The sequence below is a fragment of the Pinus tabuliformis genome, chromosome X, assembly GCF_031772625.1.
Source record: "Pinus tabuliformis cultivar Carrire ecotype Pingquan chromosome X, CPIR1, whole genome shotgun sequence".
NCBI classification, from domain to species: domain Eukaryota; kingdom Viridiplantae; phylum Streptophyta; class Pinopsida; order Pinales; family Pinaceae; genus Pinus; species Pinus tabuliformis.
Genome location: NC_142308.1, coordinates 112,711,915 through 112,739,232, shown reverse-complemented (window position 1 = coordinate 112,739,232; position 27,318 = coordinate 112,711,915). Strand labels below are relative to the sequence as shown.

Here is a 27,318-nt window from a genome sequence, read left to right as displayed (position 1 = left end):
TGACTGACCTTAAGGCGGTTGATAACCTTGACTCGAGTATTGACCTTGGGGTTGATAACCTTGAGGTAAATACTGATACTGGGGTTGACCTTGACCTTGAGGTTGGTACCCTTGAGGTTGATAACCTTGGGGTTGATACCCTTGAGGTTGCCATCCTTGAGGTTGATATTGATACTGAGGTTGACCCTGGGGTACATATTGAGGCTGGGGTTGACCTTGAGGCGCGTATTGCACCATAGGTGCATACTGACTTTGAGGTTGCCCCCCAAACACGATTTGTGTACCTTGAGGTTGCCCCCCAGGCGTTAACTGCGGTTGCCCCCCAGGCGGTAATTGGCCACCTTGAGGTTGAGAAACGGGAACTGAACCTGACATCATCTAAATGTCTCCTACACCCAATGGTACATTACCACTGTTTCCAATTAATAACCCACGATCAACGGGTTGAGGAGATGCTCCCGCAAAGGTACCTGAAAGAGATTGATACCCAGTGGGGACAGAAGGACCGCCGTGTAAGAAAGATTCAGGACTTTGAGTAAACACGGACGACTGACCAGACATATTTACAGGAGTATAAATACCTCCAGGTGGAAAAGGAGTACGAGGTGGAGAAAAACCTACCCCTGAGTTGTCTAAATAATTGGTTAACGAAAGGTACCAAGTAGTACTTCTAGGAGGACTGTAAAAGATGGATTCACGCTCCCTTAGATCAATAGTAAGTTGACCTTCAAGGTGAGAGACACCTATATCCTCTTCTGGAGCAAGTTCTTCTATAGCAATCAAACCAGTAGGAAGATTTTCGGTGATAATTCTTTCTATCCTTGGTGAATCTGGAACACTAGAAGTTGGAGTAACAGGTTCAGATATTTTTGGTTCTTCGCCTGTATCACTAGCAGACAAAAAACTACCAACAAGCTCAGAAACTGAAACAGCTTCGGGATTATAACCTGTCTCTAAACTTTGGTAATCTGGATGGACTACCAAGGAAGATTCTCCTTCTTCAGGTTAACCTACTCTACTGTCACTAGGAGGAGTTACAAGGACCTTTAACCCTTCGTACTGACCCGGAATGTCTTCAGGAGATTCACCCCGCGATTTACGGAGTTTTCTTAACAAATCTATTCCGGTAACAATCTCAGGAGACTTGCCCCGAAGTCGACGGGACTGTCTCGGTAATTCCGCCACAATTAAAGATTTTTAACTACAACACACGAAAACAAAGTAAAAATTTCAAATCAAACCACCTAAAGTCTTCTAAAGAAGCAAACAAATTTGAAGCACACGCCTAAAGAATCTAGAGCGTCAAACCAAACACAAACAGTAGTCTTCCGGACCAAAAGCGCTAGTTGGTGATGAAGCCCAACCTCGCTGGATTCAGTATAGAAATGGCGGGTGGAACAGTTACCCCGGCAACCTGCTTAATGAATAGACCGGCACAAGTTCCTCCACTTTAACCGTCTCGAAGTGAAGTGAACCCCCCGGAAAATCCAAGTGAGTATAACCGACGTCTGCTCCAGGTACAGTGGGACCTTCCCTCCACCGTCACCTCGGTAGAACCCTAAAGATTATGGTCACTAAAGTTACCAATCACAACAATTACACCTGGGGGAACAGTCTAAACTCCGACAGCACGCAAGGGCAGAGTAACAAGCTCAATCTCCTTACCGGCTCCTTGACAGTAATCCAAGGTTTACCGATAAGTGACCCCTGGCTCCTCGACAATGGTTAATCCGAGGTTTACCGTTTGTAATACGTACTGTCTGGCGTCGTTCCCAACGAGGGGGGAATGATCCCCTCACTGGTTCGGACACGAGCTCGTGCTTCTCCTTTAAGAGGAGCTTTCCCAGAGTGCAATTGAAACAATTGGATTTATTCTACTCAAGATAAACTATCTGTTTGGTTTTATAGTCTTGGAGAGTTAAGTACTCACCTACTCCAAGACCCTAGCCTAAGCTATGTTGGTGTTTCAAAGCCCTAGAAAAATAAAAATTACTAGATTGATTTTAATTTAAGTGTTACTTTTAAGGTTGTTTCTTAAGTCAAAAGGTGATGGAAGTGAAACCAGTGGTGTGTTGACTCGACTCGAAACCACTACAAAATGCACCTAGGATGATTTACCCACTACTTTACTTTTTCGATGAATTGCTTAACTAAAAAGTTGAGAGAATGCAATTTTTATAAAAGCAACTTCTTAATTAAAGACAATCAAGGAAACAATTCGTTTGTCTTTTCCAAGCATAAAAACATGACCGCTCTTTACTTGCACGAAAAAACTCTTTTTCTTCCAAAAACTTTAAATGCTACTTGAAACAAAACTTTTAAAAGGAGATGTTTTTGTATTTTTCTTATTTAATGAAAATCATAAATCTATTTTAATAAAAATCAATTGCAAACTATGAAATCTATGAAAATTCACTCAAAAAAAAAAACAAATCAAAAGGAAATTACCCTAATTAAATCTAATGAGGTAAAGCCAACAATGATTATTCTAAGATGTTTTACTTGATCACAATCAAATCAAGGACTAGCTTATTGCAGAACCAAAAACTAGTCAAAACAAAACTCTAATCTTTTTGTTCTTTTGTAAAATGGAAATCAACACTTTATCAACAAGTAATTCGAAATTTGACCTAAAAGACAACTTAAATGGCAAGCTGCTCACACAAGGAGACTTTACGACAGGCCCGACTTCTAAGAAGGCTGACAAACCAGAGAGATCTAAGGCTAGACAACTTCCTACCGTCAAAGTCACTACAGGACCTATTCAAAAATCAAACCCTAGGCCTAAACTTCATTGAAATCCACTAAAACACTCAAAGCTCACAAAACAAGTTCAGGTGAAAATTTTTGACAGGGTACTAAAGGATCTGGGCAGAAAACACTAAGAAAAAACAAAATCTAAAAGCAGTTAAAGCAAAAATGGAGTTTTCCTAAATTTTTACAGGAAGACGCAGGCAACCCGTTAGAACAGGTGCGGGCCCGCTTTGTGCAAACGGCAACAGCGCGTCCAAAGACGCACTGTGCAGTACTCAGAGGATGCGTCCTTCTGGAAAAGTTAAGAAAGACCAAATCTAACTAAATCTAAAGCTAAGCCACCCAAATACTAATTCTCACAGTCAAAAACCAGAAAATAAAAATGATTTTCTCAGAGCAAAGTTCACACAAAGGAAAAGACTTTCACATTAATGGATTCCCCAGCGGAGTCGCCAATTTGTCGTGGCGGAAAAAGTCGTTTGTGCGGACACAACTGACCTCCCTAGGAGTCTAAACTCTCTAGCGACAAACAAGACAAAATGGAGCGATCTTTCTCTAAGTACACCTTTTAAAACATGAAAACTACAAGTGTTTAGGCTTACCTTATTCCGAAACGCTGTTGTTGTAGTCCGTCCTTGCCGATCCGGATGAGCTCCTCCTTCACATCAATTCCTGCAACCACAAACAATCAAACAATTACCAAGCACTTGCATCTCATATAATAAAACATATATTCAACATGCAGACCAAGGAACACATGAAATAACTCATTAACACAAGCTATTGAGAAAAATGAACCAGTTTGTATTAATAACGAAACAAAGAAACTCTTACAACCTGGCCTTGGTGTTGTGCAAGTTCCTCCCAGGGTCCATCAAGGGTTTTCCTCTACTTTGACAAAGCTCACCCACTTCCAAGTAGAATCAAGCAAAGACAATCTCTCCTCACAAGGTTCTAAATGGGAGTCCTAATTCCTGCAGCATTTACCCAAAGAAAATGTATAGCTTCAACCTCCCCTCCCTCTGGCTCAATGCCTTTATTTATAGTGCTGTAAAGAGGTTATTCAGGTCCACCATCAATGGGATAATCCCCCTCTTTGGGTGGGATAGCTCCCTTATTGATGGGATAAGTTCCTCCTTAATAGGGATACATGAACCAACTGGAGGCGCATCCATTTCATCAAACCGACCTCTAGAAAGTTCTAGAAGTAACCACAAGTAACTTTTTTAAGATGAAACTTGCGCATTTTTCCTTTTACAGAAGGACGCACCTGTCCCTTAACATACAGAGCATCCAAGGACGCAGCCTTTGTGAACATTGTGAGCGTCCCCGCAGGTAAGGCTTGAGAGAACCTGCGTCCCCAGAGATAAACACATTTTTTACAAGACTTTCTCTCTTCTTTGAGTTTGAGATGGATAGCAGAGGCATAAGACTTGCCTAAGAGGGTAGCATGACTGTTGATTGAGCCATACTAACTGTAAATAGTCATGGTGACATTTTTTAGTGTAACAATCATCATGAGAAAAATTTGTACCTCTATAATCAATTGATGATATCAAGTCATAATTGACATAACATCAAAACTCACATAATTTAATAAGGGACACCATATTATCAGTTATTCTAAAACTAATGCCAACAAGGTCCAGAGAATCCCCCCTAGGTCAAATGTAACTTTAATCTATTAGTATCCACCACCTCAATAGCTATATCAAAAGAAAGCCAACAGTAAATAAAATTGACATCCTAAATTAATAGACAAGTATATATTAGGTAACCAATCAATAATCAAGAAAGTTAAACATTGTTAATGCCTCAAAATGCTTTGAAAAATAATTGCAATTGCAAACTATTTACAATTCAATCTAAATATGTAACCTCGAATTAAAATATACAAATAATTACATCAAATTATATGATTAATAATCAACACACAACTAGTCCACAAATTAGCATAGAAATTTTGACAACTAGGAGCAAAGGCAACTTACCTGTAGCGACGATATTCCTACTTGTAATTTTGGAGTTGAACGCTATTTGAATCCCGCTAACCACAACAAAGTTTTGGGGATGAATCTCCACCCAACCATAGGCTCAACTGCACATAATTTTTCTGCAGTTGGCCACCCCCTAGCCCTCAATCAATGTACTACTACCAAGGAATCCTTTGTCTCACAACATTTTTCTCCCCAGCTAATGGGGGAAGGAATCATGAATCTGATCTTCCTCTTTGGTCTATTAAATAGAACAAACAATGGAAAGGGGACTGCATGTACACATTCCATGTGTCAACATGTAACTTTTATTTATTTATTTTAATTTTTACTTAATTTAATTCTTTCTTATTTTATTCCTTTTTACTTTTTGATAACTTTACTTATTTTTACTATTTTCACAGTTGTCTTAGTTTAACTCTTTCTTATTTTATTTTACTTTTTGTTAACTTTACTTATTTATAGTTTACTTTTATATATATTTATATAGAACTCTAGTATTGTTATTTACTATTTTATTTATTTATTATTATTATATTTTCTCCATTATTTATTATTCATTTACTATTATTATCTTTTCTTTATTGTTTATTATTTATTTGCTTATATTTTAATATTATATTATATTATTTATTATTATTATTATTATTTGGGGACATTACATTGTCTAGCGTTCAAGGCATTCAAAAACCATTGGTGTTGATGATGATCAATTGGACAATGAGGTTTTGTTGTGTCATGGTTAGCGTCTTATGCTGACATGTAATTAGTGGGTTCAAGTTAGCTTGATGAATGGTGCACTCGGTTATATGAATGGTATATTTTATACGCCTGCCTCTAAGCCACCTCAGTTTCCAATGTTTATAATTTTTCTTTTTGATAAGTATGTTGGTGATCCATTTGATGCAAGCAATCCAAACATTGTACCTATCACACCAGTGATAAGAGGAAATCAGAAACAAATTCTTTTGAAGATGGCATAGGCTCTTACAATCCACAAGTCACAGGGATTGAATTTATAATGGGCATCAATGGATATTGGGAATAAAGAGCATCAAGGCCTAACCTTCACAGCCATATCAAGAGTGAAATCAATAGATGGTTTACGCATTTCACTACCTTTCTCTTTGTTATGTCCCTATACTACTAGTGTAACCCCTTATTATTCTTAGTGCAACCCCCTTATTATATTGTTGTGACCACGTAGTCCCCATATTGTTATTATTGTGCCCCATAGAAGCCCACTATTGTTATTGTTGTGCCCTTACATTATTATTGTTATGTCGTCTCTAATTATATTATGGCCACTTAGACTCCTATATATAGAAAGGAGGCCTTGTTATTTGTATCAGATAAGAATTGTTCATTTGTGTAATGTAAAGGAGGTTTCCCCCTCGAAGAGGATTATTTTTAAGTCATTAATCTATGTTTTCTATCTTTTTGTGAGCTTGTTTCATAACATTTGGTACCAGAGCTTTGGATTCTAGGGTTTTGCTGCTCCAAACAGGTCATCGTGGAACTTTTTCTATAACATTTTCTCTACGAAGTTTCAAATGCTTAAAAACAAACCCATTTGACCTGAAATAGTTCTAAACCTTGGGTCCTAATTTATGATCTTTTCTCGCTTTCTTTTTGGAAATATGGTCTGAGGAAGTTAGGTTTTTTTCAAGCCCTAGAATTCCATCTCAAATAGGTCATCATGGCATTACTATAATTTTTTTCTACGAAGGTTAAGACTCTGAAATTAAAACTCATTTGAGGAGAAATATCGGTGAAGCTCGAGCCCGAATTGTAGATCTTGTTTCTCTATATTTTCATAGAAACAGTCGAAGACATTTAGGGTTTTTGCAGACTCCCGAATTACATTCCAAGAAGGCGACCTTGGGAAAATTGACATAACTTTCTCTCTGAGAATCAAATTTCAATTTCTTAAGAAGTTGCAAAAACAGGACAAACTGTGATTTTCTATGTATTGTTTTCAGGTCTAAAGGTCGAAACAGTGAATCATGGTAGGTTGTACAAGTTCGCTTTACTAAACAAGCCTATAATCAGGTCATCGTATGATATTTGGCATAACCCTTTATTTAAGAATCCAATATTGATTAGACTAGTGGGGTTAGAAAGAGGACTCAGAGGGCTACAATAGGTGAAAATTTTTGAACTTAAAGATCTGAAATTAGAGAGTTACATTCATTTAAATATCAATCTCCTAAAAGCAAGAAAAATAATGACTCGAATTAAGAAAATAGAAACACCTAGTAAGCAAAATTGGATGGATGATTTGAAGAATGTGATTCAAGATAAGATAAATAGTTTTATATGTACTATGGAAGCTAATATCGATGGTATGGAAGCAGATTTGAAGAAAGGCATGGAAGATTTGAAGAAAGACATGGAAGGTTTGAAGGAAGGTGGGACAAAGCTGCTACAAGAAAGGCCTCCTAACGACGAAAAGGTAGTAGAGGAAAATCAGGATGAGAAAAAAATAAATGTTAATCATGATTTCATAGAATCTAACATTGGGTTGAAGACCCACCATAATCCAAAGATTGATATGAGGAAGTTTGATGACAAGGATCACATAACATGGATACTACAGATGGAGAAATATTTTGATCTACATGATGTGCAACTTTTACCAAAGGTACGTATTGCATTTTTATATTTAGAACCAAATAAATTTTTATGGTATAAAGGGCTTTGTTCTCGTAAACCACTTGTCACTTGGTCAATTTTCACAGAGGAAATGGTAGCAATTATGAGGATACAAAGAGAAACACCTTCTTTAGCCAATTGATAAATCTCAAACAAAAGGTTTCAATGGCAGAGCACATTGAGGATTTCCAAAAATTGAATATAAGGGAAAATGGTATTCTAGAGAAACATAGGATTGATATCTTCATAGGGATTTTAAAGGATAACATTTAACATGAGGTTCGTCTTTGGGAACCTAATTCATTGGAGAAGGCATTCAGCCTGGAAAGAAAAATTGAAATTAAAATTGTGGCAGCAAGAAATCCTACCACTCGTAATTATAAATATGGAAGTGTTGTGGCTCCTAGTGTTTTGGGAAGTTTTAGTGTCTACAGATAAACGCTTAAACCCCTAGACTAGTAGCTAAGTCTAGAACAATAGTGCAAATCATTCTCTACTTTTTCTATGACCAATAGATTAAATAAGAGGCAAAGAAGCCTACCTGTAGCTTTCGCTTACTCATTATCTCCCTTGACCAACTCTGTTGCTCCTATCCGTACTTAACCCGGTTGAAGAGTACCTGCACACAGACAGAAGAAAAAAACCAATCAAAGCATATCATAATGATCTATTGATTAAACATAGCATGGAATCAAGTACATGATACACATATAAAAGCATAAATTATAACACAAGCATATGGAAAAAGCTTTGAACACTTTATCAGTAAAAGGAAGAGTTACAACCCAATTTGCTTGATTCAGCATCACTCCTCCAGTTCAATCCCATCCTCTCCTCACAACAAGCAAGACATTTTGACATCATTAAAATACTTGAAATCAACTCAAGTCTCATACGAACAACATCTCCCTATAATTCAATAATTTCTAGCCCCTGATCACTTAGATGAGTTATATTTTTATAGGTGAGTGAAGGAAGTTATGCCCTAAATGGTGATAATGAATGCCCTCCCAAACTTAGGATTTAGTTCCCATGATGAAGGGATAAAGGGATTGATGTTCCTTAACTCCCTACCTCATCCAAATACGAGCTCAAAGGAGTAGATAAACTTGGGAAACTTTTATATGCATCAAATGGATAAGAATATCCCCAAACCCCAATGCTATTTCGCTTAAATTTGCCCAACGCAGGCCAAAGAGGGCTTAAGTGTGCTACATAGCACCCTATCAGTGTATGGTCCACATTGCAATGCACCCTAATGAAATTTTGCCTGCGCTGATCTTCTTATAGGTAGTTTCTAGATGATTTCAGTCATGAAACTTCTTGGCAAGCTAGGCATTCTGATGGTTGACTTCTTTAGGGAATGTAACAACTGAATTAGGGTTTGATGGGCCCTAATAGTAATGATCTGTAGGTTGGGGTTGATGTGCCCAAATGGATCTGTAACAGTTTCCCCCTAAAGCATGAAGTCATAAATATGTATGTCGAGTGAAATGCTTTATCATATGGAGAGGAGGTTTCGAAGCGGAAGGTGACCTGCATCAATTACAATACATATATCATGATAATTTGATTTTTTCTCAGGAACTTGCTGAGGGAAGGTATACCCATGCTCAACTTATAAACTTTCATTACATGTAAAAATATAGTCATCTACATATATAGACCCATGAATGGATGACCATGAATGTAAGGCCACTATACATTGATTTAGTACTCTTAAAAATATCGCAGCCCGGATGGATGAAACTAGATCTGAGGTATTCAATCCCGTTCAATCTTTCACTCAAGTACAAGTCTAACCATGTGACTAGATGATCTAAAGTTGAACATGGGAAGACTTCATTTGATTACCAACCAATGATGTAAGCCGTTAACAGATGCGAGAGGAATCACCAATAATGATGATGACCCTCAAGGTACTACAGTACATTTCGCATGGTGTGAATAAATGATTTGATGTCAAACACCATACAAAGTCTTTCGGTCGAAGGCCATTGATGTCAACCTATCATCGGAAGTGAGAAACCTGCCATTGATGTATGCAAGCCTCAAGGTACTGAAGGGGTGTTTCTAAGTCAACTTCTTGGATGATGTGCTGATGTCGACAAGAAGCGACTCATCACAGGAGGGCCTTGATGTATCCCACATCAACGACACGAAACAAGGTAAATGATTTTGGAGATGAAAAATTCAACTGACAACAAAAGGTTCAGGAATGGCGGTCATGAAAATGAAGATTTACGGTATTGCAAAGGATGAAGTTTGAACTGAATGACTTCTCTTGAACATGTTGGCGAAACTAAGATGAATTGGTAGCATTGACCCAAAACAAAGTAATGGATGTATGATAGACCAATGGTGCGATAACCATCAAGCTAAATGATCGAACCCACATAGTCATGGTGATGAGGTGAAAGTGTCATGTTCAAGAGCGACTTGCTACCATAAAGTTTTTTCCCCTTTTTCCAATTTTCCTCCATCATTTCTGACCAGTACCTCTTTATTTTTTATCAAGCTTGAGGAGGATAACATATGCTTGTTGCCTAATTCCACCTTTCGGGTGAATCCATCGCTATTTTATGCTTTAACGAGTCTAGCGAAAGTGAAACTCGGTCTTGTCTAAATGGAAAAGTTTGTCGCTATTTGATGTTTTTAACGTGTTTAACAACAAAGATAACTTGGTCCTTTTCATGTTTAGGGAGTTTGAAAAGGGACTAAAAGGAAACTCCACAAGTTCTTTTTCGTATATTAATCTCTCAAGTCTGAAAAAGCATAAAATAATACAAGAGAGATATCATTTCCAATCCTTTAATGAGTTGGAGAAGACAAGTGATTGACAATCTTTTCATGTTTAGAGAGTCTAAAAGGAGCTTAAAGAGGACTCCAAAGGGGTTCCTTTTTCATTTTTAACAAAGATCGAAAAATAGATAAAAGTTTTCTTTGTGGTCAAAGATGTTCAATTTACATTTGAGCACATCAAATTCTACATTTCAGTTGTTAAGTCTACTCAAAACACCATCAAAATAGATTAAAAATACATGTTTCATGGATAAAATGAATAAAAACTAATGTTTACTCGATTAATGTGCAAGAAATAAACATAAAAACAAGTTTTACCATTCATTTTTACTATTTCACATTTACCCTTTGATTTTGGTGCTTTGGAGTAGTTTTTACCTCTAAGTTCACCAACTGATTGCAGAGGATCTAGTGGACCATTCCTTGTGCTATCTGAACCAGGTAGGAGCTATCTTTGTTCTCTTTCATTTCATTCCATTCATTTTCAGTTATAGGCAAAAATTTTGAGTTTTTGAGGGCCCTAAGGTTTCAATTTTGAACTCTAGGATCAGCGCACCCTTTCAACATCAAAAGGTGTACTGCATTACACATACCTAGAAGGTTGCATGCATTGTAGTGCATTGTCTCTAAGGTAGGGGTGCACTGAGCGCAAAAACACAAACTTACATAGCTATTTTCTCCCAAATTTTTCTCTGATTTTTACAAGAAATGGATCCTAATTTGTCTAATGGTTGTATTGCAGAGATTCATCAGAACAAAATGGGGTTTATATGGAGAGCACAAGAGCACAAAGAACAAGATATGATTGCCCTAATAATCAGGGTATGGTTGAGTCCCTAAGGAATTGCGGGTTACTCAAATATTTCTGACTATCTAGCATGCAACAGCAAATTGAGCTTTTATAGTTCCTTGTTCATTCATGGGATCCTACTGATCAAGCCTTTCACATTAGGGACAAAGTGATCCCATTTACCATCGATGACATATACTTTCTAACTAGACTGTCGAGGTGGGGTGCCCCCATATCACTATCTGGTTTTTGCAAATGAGGTGAATTAGTGAGAGACTACATATGACAGTTCTTCCGGGAAGGTGCACAACCTAGCAGAGACAGAAAGATTAATATCAGGGATGTTAGTGATTTACCTTTGAGGTCAATCCTCTTTACCATTTCCAAATTGGCTGGCATCGCAACACTACACTTGGCAAACAGATCATACATGCAGTATGCTTTAGAGTGTTTAGAGCCAAAAGTGTTCAACTAGTGCGAGGCAATACTCTCATCCGCGAAAGAACAACTGATCAAGGTGAAAAGTGGAAAGACAAAGAACTTTGGCTATGTTTTGATCCTAATTTCTTTCGCCTTGGATAGAATTCCACTTATGCAGCCACAACTTGTTTCACTCGGTGTACCTAGACCTAAGGATCCACGGATGCATAGATGGATAGATGTTATGGCTAGGCATGCTGGTCAGTCATTGATCTCATTTACCTTTGCATTCTTTGAGTAGTTTGATCAACAGGATATGGCCATCGCAGAATATCCATATTCAAGAATCGATTTCCATGGTGATCCAGACTTGATGTTACCAGTTGGAGCACAGTGGGGTGCTATCAGTAAATTGTTTGACCGAAGTATTTTTTTATTTTAAAGTTTCTACGTTTTTTGTGTTTTTTTATTAACTCCAAGTCTAAACAAAATCATTTTTTATGTATGTATATGTTGGACCTGTTCGACTAGTGGGGCACCAACGAGAGGCAGGTGGGCCAGCACAGAGACTTGTTGGGAGATCAGTTCTCCGAGACTTAGATTTAGCCAAGACATTGGCTGAGCTACAGAACCACATAGAGGGTTTGACCCGACAATTTCTCCCGACCATTGACAGAGTCCTGATAGGAATGCCAACTCTTCAGAAGACCAAGGAGAGCCAAGCTCACCAAGTCCTCATCATCGACATTCACCCCCACGCTTCCCAGCTCATCCCTGCACTGAGTGAACTTCGTGAGGTACTTGGGCATACTGTCTCCCTTCTCGCATTTAATGTTTCTGAGTTTATCCTTCAGCACCAAATTCCTCTGATCGCTCTTGCTTTGGAATAGATCTGTCAACGCTTTCCACATCAAGTATGGAGAAGCCTTTCCATGCAGGCTGGACACAATGTGATCCTTCATGCCCTCCAACAAAATCCTTCGACACTATGTTGTCTTCTTTTGCCAAACCTCAGCTTCGGCAGCATCAGTAGGCTTTGGGACCTAAGCCTCTATGAACTCCTTCAGTCCATTATCATCTAACATCGTGTCCATCCTGTCCTTCCATGCAATATAGTTCGAGATGCCCTCAAGAGCATACTCCAATTGCAATCCGTTGAAAGACATTGCCACGTTGACACCAAGAAAACACTGCTGCAAATTTGAATTCCACCAGCTCAACAACTCAACTGCCTCTGATCTAGAATTCGTGAGAACAAAGTATCTCTCATACAGAGATTGACTGTATGGGATTTTACCTGATATCTCACCTTCCAAAGGAGGGATGAATCCAGAGGCTACCTGGCCCGATTACAGGCTCTGCCTGAAGAAATAAAATGTAAACACTTTCTGAATAATAGATCTGATGATCAACAGCTCTGATACCATGTAGAAATTTTGAATAATATGACACTTATTCACAAAGATTATCCTGATTATACATTATTGCAGAATACATGCATAATACATAACCTCCTCTACGTTGATCATCAATTTAGCAGCATTAAAATCAATGAAACATCAATCACATGCACACATTAACACAGTATGTAACCCGGGGAAAGCATACAGCTGAAAACCCCACACTATCTGTATATTATAATGATAGAGAACATGTAACAATACATAGTACAATACTCCTCACAAGTACTCAGTACTATCTCCACCTGTTACACACAAAACTAGCTCAGATCTGATCAATCACAACTCAAATCTCCTCCACTGCTTTGCCTGCCTCCACTGCGCAATCTGCAAGAGAAATCATCCACTCTGTAAAAACGAATTCCCTTGGTATACTACGCAAGCCATCATTGGCAATCTCCATCCATGCATGTGCAAATCTCATGCACAACTATAGTCACAACTGATAGCAATCTCAACCTCTAACACCTGTCTCCACTGAACTGTACATGCACTGAGTTAACTGATGTATTCTTTAGTTGCTTTATGAGTTAATAATTAGTGAATTAATTAATATTTAATTCACACAACTCATCACTAGTGTATTCTTTAGTTAGACTAAAATACAACTAGTTCAACCAAGTCAAACTGAACACAACTCCATCAACTCCACAATCAACTCCACCAAACTCAACCACATGAGTTCTAACTGAAGTCCTGCATGCAATAGCTCAACTGACCCACAAGAAAAGCGTATTTCCTTCTTACAGCTGCATGTGCCACATCTGTAGCTCAAACTAAAGTGCTCCAAGAGGATAATATAATGTTTATAGTCCAAATATTATTATGAGCTAATAATATTCGACTGTTCTATTTTTAGCCTGGCAGTCTAAAAATAGAAACCGCCCATATGTCTAAAAATAGACTTTGCGCCAAAAATAGCCTGCGGGCCCACTTAGTGAAGGCGACTCCTTTCCACTAAGCTCCATCATCTTGTTCCATTCTCAACACTCCCTCTCAACAAGATATGGATTATAAGCAACCCTTATCCTGCCTCGGTGGTATTCGAATTTGCTCCTGGTGAGCGCCTTCGTCAAGATATCAGCATCCTGATCCTCCGTTGGAATGTATGAAAGTAACATGACTCTCCGCTGCACACAATCTCTAATATGATGGTACATGATGTCAATATGCTTAGATCTATCATGAAATACTGGATTAGCTGAGAGTTTAATGCAACTCTGGTTATCACAGTAAATCACAGTAGGCTCCAAGTAAGAACCGAACAAACCGACCAGGATCTTCCTCATCCATATAGCCTCGCATGCAACCAAACTTGCTACCATATACTCGGCCTCTGCTAAACTGAGTGCCATGGATCTCTGCTTCCTTCTGTATGAAGAAACTGCTGTCGACCCAATACTGAATACCCCTCCTGATGTGCTCTTTCTGTCCGTTGGGCTCCCTGCCCAATTTGCATCCGTGAAGCCAGATAGCTTCACCTCATCCTCCTGTATGTACCACAATCCATATCCCGATGTGCCTCTCAAATAACGTAATACATGCTTTCCTGCCTTCCAGAAGAGCTTGGTTGGCTTAACCATAGCTTGTGAAAGATGGTTAATAGCATAGCATATATCAGGTCGTGTATTGACCAGATACATAAGCGACCCCACCAACTGTCGATAAACAGTGGCATCCACTTCTTCTGCTGAAGTGGCATCCTCCTTCCTCCAACCTCCAGGAAGAGGAGTATCAACAGGCTTGCAGCCATGCATGTTGAACTTCTCCAGTATCTCCCAAGCATACTTACCCTGAGAAACAAATAGTCCATCACTACGCTACCAAATTTCCAATCCCTGGAAATAATGAAGGAGGCCCAAGTCCTTCATTTCAAACTCCTTAGTAAGATCATCCTTTCATGAAAGTATCAACAGCTCATCACCTGTTAAAATCAAATCATCTACATAAAGTACAATGATAAGCAACTTACCCTCCACCACAATCTGGTATAGGTTAGGATTCGCCTCACTCTTGGAGAATCCATGTCTGGTGAAATAATTGTCTATCCATGTGTACCAAGAACGTGGTGCTTATTTCAACCCATACAACACTCTTTTGAGCCTGCACACATGCGAATCGCAGCTGAAGATCTCGAAACCTTCGGGTTGTTCTATGTACACCTCCTCCTCAATGATTCCGTTGAGGAACGCAGTCTTCACATCCATCTGATGAATGTGCCATCCCATCTACGCTGAGAGAGCAAGAATCGTCCGTATGGAAGAAAACCTTGCGACAGGTGCAAAGGTCTCCTCATAATCGTTCCCCTCTATCTGTGAAAAGCCTCGGGCAACAAATCTTGCCTTGTACTTCTCCACACTCCCGTTAGCTGCCTACTTAATTTGTAGATCCATCTCGAACCCACCACTGATTTCCTTTCCGATCTTGGGACAATCTCCCATGCACTGTTTCTGACAATTGAATCATACAATTCCACCATGGCATCTACCCATGCGGGATCCTCCACAGCTTCCTCGAAAGAGGATGGCTCAGTCACAACACATTTGCTCACAAGAGCCATGTATCTAGTGTACCGATCAGGTGACTGTCTCTGTCTACGTTGAGCTGTAGGTGGTCCTACAACCTTCTCTGCATCTTGAGCCAGTAGCTCAGCTTCTGTCAAGCGCTTTCACCCACTGATGGTTGGCGCTGCATGAGTGGTCTCTTCCACTCCATGAACTTCGTTCTGTGGCTGATCCACGTCCTAAAGCTCATCCTTAGGAACTAAGAGCTCCTCATCTACATGCAAGTGTGGCTCCCTCTCAAGCGAACACTTCATGGCTTTCTCCTCCTGAAATTTTATATCCCATCACACAACAATCTTGCCACTCTCTGGCAAATACACACGATAGTTGTGGGGCGTATCAGTGTACCCCACAAATATCCCAACCTCTGCGATCAGCTCTAGCTTCTTCCTGGCATCCTTCGTTACATGCATGTAAATGTTAGAACCAAAAATCCTCAAATGAGAAATATCAGACCTCTCTTACCAGAATAAGCCTCCTTGGGTGTACTCATGCCAAGTATCCTGTGAGGACAACGGTTTTGCACATATACTGTAGTATTGCATGCTTCCGCCCACAAGTGAAGGGGTAGGCTCTGATAATGCAACAACGCCCGTGCATCACCCACGATCATTTTGTTCTTCCGCTCAACAACCCTGTTCTGCTATGGGTTATGGGGAGCTATGAGCTCTCTTCGAATCCCTTTTGCACTGCAAAAGTCCTTGAACTCGCCAGAGATGTATTCACCACCATTGTTTCTCCTAAGAGCCTTCACCTTCTTCCCTGACTCCTTCTTGACCAGTGCTTTGAACTCATAAAACTTTGAGTATGTCTCGCTCTTCTTCTACATGAAGAAGATCCAGCACCTACGAGATAAATCATCAACAAAGATCACATAATACCTGTGTTTTGCTGTCGAAGCTACTGAGAAAGGTCCTCACACGTCTATGTGAATTCTCTCAAGGATCGTCGTGGCGCGACTATCCTTCTCGTGAAAGGTGGCTTTCACAAACTTTCCCAAAGTACACCCCTTGCACTAATTTGACTGCGCAAGAGTGCCTTTAGGAAGCCCTGTAGTGATCTGCTACAGTATCTTCAAGGCTCCATGGTGAATGTGACCCAATCTCCTGTGCCATAGCTCACCATCATCCCGGCTCACCAATCCTTCTGCCATGCATGCCATTACTGCGCAGCCATCTACATGCGACTGATAAAGGTTCCTAACTCGAACCCCTATCTTTCGGGTTTCTCCAGTTGTCTTACTGCGCAGGAAAGCCTTTCCCTCATTGAAAACAACATCAGATCCCTTGTCTTCTAACATCGCCACAGAGATAATATTCTTCTTCAATCCTGGAACATGCATCACTTTCTTAAATACGAAGGGTTTACCAGACTCCCTCTCAAAGGAAATGGTATCGATACTAGTCGCACTGTATCTACCATCATCACCCATCTCGATGTGCACTCCAAGATCTTTCTCCTCCAGATCAGAAAACAAATCTCGATCTCCTGTCATGTGAAAAGATGCACCACTTTCCAAGAACCACACTGATCCCATCACACTTGATACCAAGCATGTGATCAACGAAAATTCAAGCTCAAACTGCGAGGCTAGAGCCTCTCCTGCTGCAGATCCAGCAGCTTGCTTGTTCTTCTTCTTCTTCTGCGGACAATTAGTGGCATAGTGTCCGTGCTGGTGACAGTGAAAACACTTCACCTTGGACATATCTTGCTTCTTGCCTTTCGCACCAGAATGAGAAGCTTTCTTGTTCTTCCCCTTCTTTGCTTTGGCAGCCAAAGCACAATTTTCTTCATCAGGTCCCTTTGATGAAGATCCGTCCCTGGTATTCTGCCTGATCTCTTCCTGCACAAGATCTAACCAAAGTCTCTCCCATCCTGGCAATTTCTCCCGACCATTGACAGAGTCCTGATAGGAATGCCAACTCTTCGGAAGACCAAGGAGAGCCAAGTTCACCAAGTCCTCATCATCAACAGTCACCCCCATGCTTCCCAGCTCATCCCTGCACTAAGTGAACTTCGTGAGGTACTTGGGCATATTGTCTCCCTTCTCGCATTTAATGTTTCTGAGTTTATCCTTGAGCGCCAGCTTCCTCTGATCACTCTTGCTTTGGAATAGATCTATCAACGCTTTCCACATCAAGTATGGAGAAGCCTTTCCATGCAAGCTGGACACTATGTGATCCTTCATGCCGTCCAACAGAATCCTTCGACACTTTGCTATCTTCTTTTGCCAAACCTCAGCTTCGGCAGCATCAGTAGGCTTTGGGACCTCAGCCTCTATGAACTCCTTCAGCCCATTATCATCTAACATCACGTCCATCCTATCCTTCCATGCAATATAGTTCGAGCTGCCCTCAAGAGCATACTCCAATCGCAATCTGTTGAAAGACATTGCCACGCTGACACCAAGAAAACACTGCTGCAAATTCGAATTGCACCAGCTCAACAACTCAACCGCCTCTGATCTAGAATTCATGAGAACAAAGTATTTCTCGTACAGAGATTGACTGTATGGGCTTTTACCGGATATCTCACCTTCCAAAGGAAGGATGAATCCAGAGGCTACCTGGCCCGATTACAGACTCTGCCTGAAGAAATAAAATGTAAACACTTTCTGAATAATAGATCTGATGATCAACATCTCTGATACCATGTAGAAATTTTGAATAATATGACACTTATTCATAGAGATTATCTCGATTATACACTATTGCGGAATACATGCATAATGCATAACCTCCTCTACGTTGATCATCAATTTAGCAACATTAAAATCAATGAAACATCAATCATATGCACACATTAACATAGTATGTAACCCGAGGAAAGCATACAACTGAAAACCCCACACTATATGTATATTATAATGATAGAGAACATGTTCAATACATAGTACAATACTCCTCACAAGTACTCAGTACTATCTCTGTTATATACCTAGGGGGGATAATATGGGGTACCAAGGGAGGTACCCAAGGTAATAATGTAATAATGGGATGGGCCATAGTAATAAATAAGGTGGTTAACCCATATCATGTAAGGGACCACAAGTAGTTAGTAATAATGTAATGGGCCCATGGTATTAGTTTGATGGTATGAGGGAACCATGGTAATGACCCATGGTATTGTATGTATGAGGCCTATATAGAGGCTAGAGACTCCACGTCAAGGAGATTGTCAAGGATTATTGTATGAACAAGCATATGGCTTGTGGAGTGTTCTCCTTCCTTAAGGAGTGAATGTATGGTGTTGCCCTACCTTAAGGGTTTGATAATAAAGAAGCATTTCTATCTATTTCTATCTTGTTCTTTCTTGGGTTTATTTCTATTATCATATAATTTTGGATCAGATCTATAACAAGTGGTATCAGAGGTACAAAGGGAGGTACCCAAGGTAATAATGTAATAATGAGATGGGCCATAGTAATAAATAAGGTGGTTAACCCATATCATGTAAGGGACCACAAGTAGTTAGTAATAATGTAATGGGCCCATGGTATTAGTTTGATGGTATGAGGGAACCATGGTAATGACCCATGGTATTGTATGCATGAGGCCTATATAGAGGCTAGAGACTCCACGTCAAGGAGATTGTCAAGGATTATTGTATGAACAAGCATATGACTTGTGGAGTGTTCTCCTTCCTTAAGGAGTGAATGTATTGTGTTGCCCTACCTTAAGGGTTTGATAATAAAGAAGCATTTCTATCTATTTCTATCTTGTTCTTTCTTGGGTTTATTTCTATTATCATATAATTTTGGATCAGATCTATAACAAGTGGTATCAGAGCTATAACAATCTCCACCTGTTACACACAAAACTAGCTCAGATCTGATCAATCACAGCTCAAATCTCCTCCACTGCTTTGCCTGCCTCCACTACGCAATCTGCAAGAGAAATCATCCACTCTGTAAAAAACTAATTCCCTTGGTATACTACGCAAGCCATCATTGGCAATCTCCATCCATGCATGTGCAAATATCATGCACAACTATAGTCACAACTGATAGCAATCTTAACCTCTAACACCTGTCTCCACTGAACTGTACATGCACTGAGTTAACTGATGTATTCTTTAGTTGCTTTATGAGTTAATAATTAGTGAATTAATTAATATTCAATTCACACAACTCATCACTAGTGTATTCTTTAGTTAGACTAAAATACAACTAGTTCAACCAAGTCAAACTGAACACAACTCCATCAACTCCACAATCAACTCCACCAAACTCAACCACATGAGTTCTAACTGAAGTCCTGCATGAAATAGCTCAACTGACCCACAAGAAAAGCGTATTTCCTTCTGACAGCTGCATGTGCCACATCTGTAGCTCAAACTGAAGTGCTCCAAGAGGATAAGATAATGTTTATAGTCCGAATATTATTATGAGCTAATAATATTCGACTGTTCTATTTTTAGCTTGGCAGTTTAAAAATAGAAACCGCCCATATGTCTAAAAATAGACATAGTCTAAAAATAGACTTTGCGCCAAAAATAGCCTGCGGGCCCACTTAGCGAAGGCGACTCCTTTCCACTAAGCTCCATCATCTTGTTGCATTCTCAACATATATATGTCACAAATGTCTATTTAACACATAATTTGCTAGAGAATCAGTTAATGTGTTTAGATTTCTGGAAGTATGTTGATATTGAATAAACTCAAAATACCTTTCCAAAATATGAACTCTAAGGAACATGCGATGAATTGTTGGGTTTTGGATGGTATAAATGCCAGTAAATTGTAGTACAACGAGTTGCGAGTCTAGCCTAATGATGATTCGGCATATGCCAAGTGAAATGGCATCAGAGAGAAGTTCAATCAACGTGCTACACTCAACAATGTTGCTCGTCGATCGATCAATACAAATCCCTCTAAAACTCACTAACTCACTGCTTGGAGCAAAAATGGCCCATGCTGTAGAGGATAGATTCTCCATACTACGACTAGCCCCATCAGCATAACGAACAAATGGTTCTGAAAATTTTGACATCTGCAACAAATACAAAGTGGAATACTTAACCAAATAAGAACTCTAAAAGAAAAACACACACATGCAATCAAAGCATATATATAGTGAGTTTTACTACACTTAACTAAGCATCATAATGTTTAAGGTACAACCCATTTCAGGGCTGTAACAATGGAATCTCATCATAGTCCACTAACTCGTAGGCACCTTTCGCCAAAACACGCTTAACAATATAAGGGCCCATCCAAATCGGTTCAAATTTTCCTGCACCAAGTTTATCAAACTCCTGATCATAAAGCAAGACCAGGTCACCTTCTGAGAAGACACAAGGCTTGAAATATTTATCATATTGCGCCTTAATACGTTTCTTGTGCTCTTCATTATCCAATGTGGCATCACGACAAGTTTCATCCAGATGGATTAACTCCAAGAAACACGCTTCTTCTTTAGAAGTATCGGGTAGCATTTCAATCGCGGGTTTGAGAGACTTTCACATTGGATTGGTAAGACTGCCTCCAAACCATACACCAATTGAAAGGGTGTAAATCTGGTCGCACTTCTCACTGAGGTTCAATATGCCCACAGAACTGAGTATAGGATTAAATGCCAATTTCTTTTATGAACTCCAATCATTCTTTGCAACATGTGCTTAAGGACTTTATTGATAGCCTCAACTTGTCCAATAGCTTGCGAGTAGTATGGAGTAGAACTATCATGTGATAGTCCTAACTTGGCGGTCAACTCAACCATTATGTGATTGCAAAAATGAAATCCATGATCTGTAACTATGGCATGTGGTAGACGAAACCTGGCAACCACATGGTTGAAGAAAAATAAATCAGTCGTTCTGCCACTGTTGTTCAATGTTGTCATCACCTCAGCCTATTTGGTAAAATAGTTAATGACGACTATAATATACCCATTCCCCCCAGCCAAGGTGGGGTTACATGTCATAAAGTCAATGCCCCATTTGGCAAATGGGCCAACAACAACAACTGGATGCAGTGGTGCCAATGGTAATCTGGTTTTTCAGTCAAATATCTGGCAAGCATGTAACTTCTAAAAGCAATAATGCAGTCTTTGAATATGGTTGGCTAGAAGTAACCAGCACGGAGAATTCTCTACGTGGTAGCATAGCCAAAAAAATTTCCACCACAAGCACCTGAATGACATTCATTCAAAGCTTTTTCGGCTTCCTCAGGAGTGAGGCACGTACATAAAATCGTATCGAGATAATCTTTGGCTTGGTATCAAATACGTCGTTGTTCAGAGCAAGAGGTATTAGGCCGAAATGCTTAGGTCTGGAGATAGATCAGTATATCTCCATACCATGGATCACTTCATGAGATAAGAAACAGAGACTCATCCAAGATTTATGCTTCTGATGTTAAATCATGGGAGGATGAGGGAAGATCGCAAAGTAACTCGGTGAATACAAGAGATTTATTTTATTTGGATTTGATGAATTCCAAATCAAACTCCTGCAAAATAACTATCCATTTTGAATATTTTCCCCCCAGCAATTGATGTGACAAAATGTATGTCATAGGATTGGAATCTGATATAATGGTAGTTTTACAGAGGAGGATGTAATGATGAAATCTCTATACAGCTTGAACGACTACCAAGGCTAACTTTTCAACATAGGAATACTTACTTTCTGTATCGTTGAGATTACGACTCAAGTAATGAATAGGATGTTAAACTCCAATTTCTTCTTGGACTAAAACCATGCCAATGGTTGTATCTGCAATGGCGAGATACAGGTAATAGTATTTTTGATAGTTTGGGGCATACATTAATGATGCTTTAACCAGGGAATCTTTAAGAGTATCAAAGGAAGCTTGAACAACCTCATCCCAATGGAAGGGTACCCCTTTCTTCAATAGACGCGTAAAACCTTTAGCCAACTCAGCATAGTTTGGAATGAACCTCCTCAGAAATTTTGCCTTCCCTTAAAGTCTCTGTAACTGTAACAAGTTTGAAGGTGGAGGCAAGTCAAGGATTGACTGAACCTTGATTGGATCAAGTTGAATTCCATCTTGTGAGACTACGAATCCAAGCAATCGACCAGAGCCAACACAAAACACACACTTGTGTGGATTTAGTCTTATCTTGTAGCGTCGACACCGTAAAAATATTTCTCTCAAATGTTGCGGGTGATCAGACTACTTTCGTGAATGAGTAGGTAAATCATCAAGATAAGGCTAAAAAATGTGCTTGATGTCATGGAAGGCATAATTCATTTCCCTCTGAAATGTAGCTCCTGCATTCTTCAAACCAAAAGGTAACTTTCAATAGGCGAATGTGCCCCAAGGACAAATAAAAGTTGTTTTAGATTGGCCCTGTGGGCGGATATTGATTTGATTTTAGCCAGAAAATCCATCCATGAATGAAAAGATTTCACATCCAACACATTCGTCAATAATCTGGTCGATAAAGGGTGTAGGATAATTGTCTTTTGGACATGATTGATTTACATCCCTATAATTGACACACCTTCAGATTGTCCCTTGTTTTTCATAACTAGAACAATGTTAGATACCCAGTCAGTAAGAGGTACAGGTAAAATGAAGCGAGCACACAAAAATTTTTCAACCTTTGCTTTAATGGCAACAGTTTTCTTAGGATGAACAGGTCGAAGCCACTATTGTACTGGTTTGACATCAGGGTACATTTTAATCTCATGTTCAACAATTCTTGAGTCAATTCCTGGCATCTCCTCATAAGACCATGCAAAAATATCTCTAAATTCATGAAACAGAGCACGGTAATTATCAAGTTCCAATGGAGAACAAGATTTTCCGACATGAAATTGTTTCTTCTATGTTTGACAGTTTACGCTCATAATCTATAGTATCTATCCTAATAGAATTTGACAAGAAATCAACGATTGATGGGTCGTTTAGTTCGTTTAAATAATCTTCATTGTCATCTGGAAGATGGGAATGATGATGATAATCTCCCCACGGTTCCTCTCCTATCATCATTGATTGGATGATTCATTCATCTGTAGAATATATACGTGGAAAAGGATTCGAAGAGGTACCATATTCTAACGATCTATCTACTCATACAAAAGTTGAGTGTGGATTTGGGTTTGCCGAGATTGATTGCTATGATCATTCAATCAGCCTTAACGGCAATACCTCAAGATTACTATCAACTTCAACTTTGTTGGAAATCCTCCTTAAATCAGATGAGGTGGAGGAAATCATGTTGCAGGTTTCTACTCTTGCCACTTTTGCCAAATTAGATGGTGACGAGAGGGTAAAAGTGCCCATTAGGGAAGGATATTTAAAGAGACCTACTCCAACACTTTTAAGTGACAATGGGGGTCCGTGTACAAATGAAATTCTTCTCGTAGCCTGTGAACTATTGGAAAAGAAGGCTAAATGATCAATGACTGTGATTCCACCCTTAAAATGGAATGCAATAGTAGGGAAGTACATGGAAACCACAGCAGCCATAGCATATACCCAAGGCCTTCCCAGTAAAATGTTGTAATCAAGGGGTTCGTCAACTACCTCAACTTCAACAGTAACTGTTTTGCCCCCAAGTTCGATTTGCAGGTTACTCAAAATCCCACATGGAGTATATGTTCTTCCATCAAAAGCTTTCAACATGGTTGGTGATGATGACAATAATGGTGAACCAAGTGTTTTCCAACAGCTCATGGACATAATGCAACTGGATGCCCCCTCGTCAATAATAGTTCGGTGAACATTCTTATTGAGATCTTTAACTTGGATTAGGAAAGCTAATTGCACCGGTAACTATGGTGAATATCCCGCATGGTTAAAAACCACAAGATTTGAATCCGTAGGATCTATTTCGCCTATTTCGGACAATAAAATCTATTTCTGGGAGGGACAGTTTTGAAACGCCTTGAGTGTTGACATAGCGGAAGGTGAATGAGCAAGCTCTTCTACTATGTTATAGTTTTGAGTTGCTCAAGCCCGAGGGTTGAATGTCGATTTGTGCACAACTCCCTTTAGTGGTTTTATTGTCAATTTAGGCATAATAGGTGGATGTTATAGACATTTTTGGACACTGAAACCCCAATCATAAATGTCCATAAAACAAGGGCTCTTAAGTCCCTAAAAGTGTTGTTCCAACCCCTAAAAGAACAAGGTCAACTGATTACAGCATCTCCCAAAAGTTCTCCATGAAAAACTTCTCAGAACTGGTCAAAACTGGACCATCTCACCTGCTCCATGGTAAAAGTGCGCTGCATCCCACCTAAATACACACGGGAGGTGCGATGCATATTGAAAAGCCCTTATATAAGGTGAGATGGGCGAGACTGGACAAATGGCAGGGTCAATCTACAAGGTGGAGGATCATGGAATCTTCCAGAAACTTCTCCTGTGACACTTTCCTCTCTGCATTCGCCCAGGGATGAGTAAGAGATCATCAATCTCCAAGTGGAATCAAGAACTATCAGAGAGAGGACACTAATCAAATCTCAAAAGCTGACTCACCCCCCTTGCAAACATCTATATATGGATCCCTCATCCTAGAGATCCGGAGGCTGGAATTTTGTATCTTGTAAGGAAGTGCTGCTGGTTTCTTGGTGTAACATCATAGTGTTGGGTGATCTAAGCTTTTCATGAGGTGAAGAAGGGCTTTCTTGCTGAGAGGATGACGCTGGGTCAGAACAATTGGTTGTAATCCTCTTTGCTATTCTTGATTATTAATAAAGCTATTCAAGTTTTCCTCCACATTCTTGTATGATTGATGATATATGCATTTGTGTGGTCAATATATATCTGGTCCTATATTGTTTATGATAGTAGATCTCTGTTCTTGGATAGTGTTATGCTGCTTTGATTCTACAGGTGCTCTTTGAAGCTGGGTAGACTAGGAAGCGAGTGGCAAAGATCTATCAGAAGGGATAGGAATCAAGCAAGGAACCAAGCAAAAGACAGAGGTTGGTATCCTTCTTTCCCCTCTTATCTACTTCTCATAAAGGAAAACGAAAGTGGTTTTATTTTTTTTGTTTCTAAAGTAGCTACCAGCCTTAGTGGGACTAACAGCTCTACATAGACACTAGATTTCCCGATAACAAAATGGTGACTCCATTGGGGAGCGAATAGATTGTTTGTTTGTCTATATTTGTTTGCTTTATAAACTTACAGACGGAGCCTGAAGTCAAGCCAGCTAGCCTTCGAACTGCATTTGCTATGCAAGTGCAAAGTAGATCAATGCTGCTTCAGTCTATCTCCGGGTTTTGTTTATGAACTAAACAATTGATTTACAAGCTCTCTAATTGCCCTTGTGGTGGCTCTAGTAACCTTCTTAGATCTACCCCTGTGATTGATTTACTGGTTACCACTTGCTCGGCCTAAATCCCTGAACTAAGCTACAAACTGTGACCCGGAACCCAGTTGAAGTCTTGTCCCTAGATCATCGTACTGTCTCTTCTCTGGAATCTGGATACATCGCACTTCCTGAGTGTGGTAGGTGTAGTGCATCTCACTTTCCCTGTGTTACAGGTGCGTTGATCAGACAAGACCTCTTCTGCTCTTAGATTTTGGTTTCTGTGGTCACTCTTTTCAGCTTTATTCAGGAGTTTTGTTGTCTATAGTCAGTATACCTCTGTTTAAACCCCCTTCCTTACCATTATTCCACCTCTATTGTGCAAAGAACTGTAAATGTTTTTATGTATTGTGATCCATTTTCAGTTCTCTTTTACAAAGAAGTAGTGTAATTGAACTGTCGTTTCTTGATTTGAAAGTGTCGCAAGTGTCGTTTGCAGTCATAGAAGAGAATCCGATTGTTCTTGATAGTCGCTTACACTGTTACTCTTGTATTTGATTTGAATTAGTAGTTTTTCAAGTGTCGAAAGCAAGTTTTCAATTCCAAATAACAAAGTTTCGTCATTGTCTTCATTTTGTCTTGAAAAGAAACTTGTCAGTAATGTCGCTTTGAAAAATAATTCAGATTTGCGCTTAGCTTTCTTCTTATCATTCACACATTAAGAAGGCTGAAAGAAAATACATGCATGTGCATTTGCATTTAGACTGTTTGTTGGTTTGATTTAGGACAGTGCATATAGTGTGTGCTCTCTGCTCTATGTTGAAAGAATATCGTCTCTCTTTCCTTAGTAGCTAGGATTTTCATGGCAAAAAGAAGATTAAACGATTGTTTATCATCTTAGATTGCATTTTAGGAATTGTACATCTACATCACGCGGTGAACCTGAAAGGCAAATTTCTTAAGCAAGATCAATTGTAAAATAAATTTAATGAATCTAAAAACACTTTGGAACCTAACACACAACATTTAGAAGTCTAGGCTAGAGACATATTCCGGCGTCGTAAATCCTGGTAACTGTTGTTTTCATTGCTGGTTGGGTGATTCCTCCACTTTGAGACGACAAGTGCCAGTATGGACTTGTGCTCCCACGTACCGTTGAGTATACATTGGGAGACCACAATAGGCTTTATCCTTTATCCATAGGAAGCCGTGTCTGCCGCCCTATCGATCGCAATGCACTGAACACAACATTCGGGAAGATTAACGGCCATACCGTAAAAAGTATTCTGCAGTTTTGCCATTTGTTTGGTAATCCCTCTGTCTAGATTTCCAGAGTAGTCTCTTTCGTTCCTTTTCAGACTCCTTAAAGGAAAAGGTCCATCTGAGCACTTGTCACTTCAAGCTCATTAAAAATCGAAGGCGACTAGAGTCATCTTTTGTTTTTTATCGACTCCTAAAAATTGAAAAAACAAGTTGTGTCAAAGCGTCTAAAATTTATTTTAATCGGAATAAACATCACCTTTCCTACGTTGGTCTTAGGTTGAGAAAAATGGAGTCCACCAATCAAGGAGTTGAATCCTATTCCTTTCTCCTCTTGGGGAGATGTTGGTGCACCCCATATGGCCACATTGTCGCTTCCCGGATTGA

The 27,318-nt window shown here is 39.5% G+C and overlaps 1 pseudogene; it reads right to left on the bottom strand.

Annotated features, from left to right (window-relative positions):
- Nucleotides 1-27,318, bottom strand: part of LOC149138694 (OBERON-like protein pseudogene) — a 65,114-nt pseudogene that overhangs the window by 12,835 nt on the left and 24,961 nt on the right.